The following is a 1,620-nucleotide window of genomic DNA, read 5'->3' on the forward strand; positions in this document are numbered from 1 at the left end:
GGAGCAGAGGCCAGCCTGGAGAACAGGCACATCCCTGAAGAACGGTGTCCCAGGAGGGGGGGGGCCCTTTGGGGGGACCCTCCGTGTAGGCAGCGAGGCCGAAGGCTGCCCCAGGAACCACGGCGGCACCTCCCACACGCACAGCGAGTTTGCCAGGGACTCTGTGACCATGCTCCTGCTTTTCCCTGGGCCAGGCTGGGTTAAACACAACAACCCAAGCCTCCTGAGGCTGGTCTTGCATCCAGGTGCAGCCCGACCTCTCCCTCCTCCTCCTCCTCCTCGGCCACCCCCAGCTCCCCCCTGCATCCCGCTCCTGGCTCCCTCCAGCCCCGGCTCCCCCGGGGATACTAGGGGGCCGGAGGGGAGGGGGGATCAGAGGGGGCATCTTGCAGTGCTGGATCCAGGTAGCCAGAAGGTCGCACTGAAAATCTGGAAGTGGAGTTTGGAGCTCAGCAGAGCGGTGAAATCCGTCTGGCTTTAGGGCAGACAGGAGGAGGAGGAGGAGGGTGGAAGATGCAGCGAAAGGAGCAGGAGGGAGAGGGGCTGCGTGCCGCCATTTGGGGTGCGGGGTGTCCCCAGGTTAGTGCCGTGTCCCAGCTGGGGCTGTGCCAACATCACTGCGGAGCAGATTGGGGATATTTGGGAGACAGAGGGTGATGAAGAGGAGGCAGAAGAGCCTGAGTGAGTGCTGGAGCCCATCCAGCCGAAGCCGAAGTCTTTGCAGCCCCTCACCGGGTGCCTCCCGTTTCCACCGATCCAGACCACGGAGTCCCTGCCATCGCGGGGTGAGCGGTGACCCACACCTGCCGGGGCCACCCGGGACCGGGATGCTGGGAAAGGGCCGAGCTCATTAGCAGGCTCCAACCTCCCCGCACAGGGGGTCAGGGAGCAGCAGCCGGGGGCACGGGGAGAGGCTGGAGTGGCTTTGTGTGGGCTGGCGGCTCCCACCATCCTGCTCAATGGACCCCGGGAGCTATTCCAGTTCCTGGGAGTCTGGGGCTGCAGTGCTGTCCAAAGGGGATCTGACAGGAGGGTGCTGGGGGCTCCTCCCACCCAGTGTTGCACCCACTGTGTTTGTTCCTTCCCCTCCCCGCCAAATCCCCCTATTGCCTTCACTGCAGACCGGGCCATCCCCGGCCACTGCCCACGTGGAGCAGGGTCTCTCGGGCGGTTTCGTGCCAGGAATCCCTCCAGCATCCCTTTGATCTCCAGCCTGGAGGGGTGAGAGGGCACGAGAGACCCTGCCGAGGTGCAGAGACAGGACTGCAGCCCGGGGGGGGCTCTGGCACCCTGGGACCCCTCCCTGGGCAATGAACCTGGGGACAAGGGGCTGTCATGCCCAGTGTCAACCTGCCTGGGTGGGAGATGCAAAGCCTGTGCTCCCCCCAAAGGTGGGCCATTTCTTCTTAGGCATCAGCTAATTGCCCCTCTCTGCAATCAAGGGGAGGGGGGAGATCCTTTCTCCAGGTGTGTCCCCCAAATCTTCCAGGTGTGCCTGCCCGGCATGGGGCAGGGTCCCCCATCATTTTGGGTGGGTGCTCACAGGCGTCACGGCATCTTCACTTGCACCACGGGTCCAGGGTTGGGGGTCGAGGGGCCCCAAATCTGCCCTGGCAGGAG

This window comes from Corvus brachyrhynchos, unplaced genomic scaffold (assembly GCF_000691975.1).
Source record: "Corvus brachyrhynchos isolate BGI_N302 unplaced genomic scaffold, ASM69197v1 scaffold65, whole genome shotgun sequence".
NCBI classification, from domain to species: Eukaryota; Metazoa; Chordata; class Aves; order Passeriformes; family Corvidae; genus Corvus; species Corvus brachyrhynchos.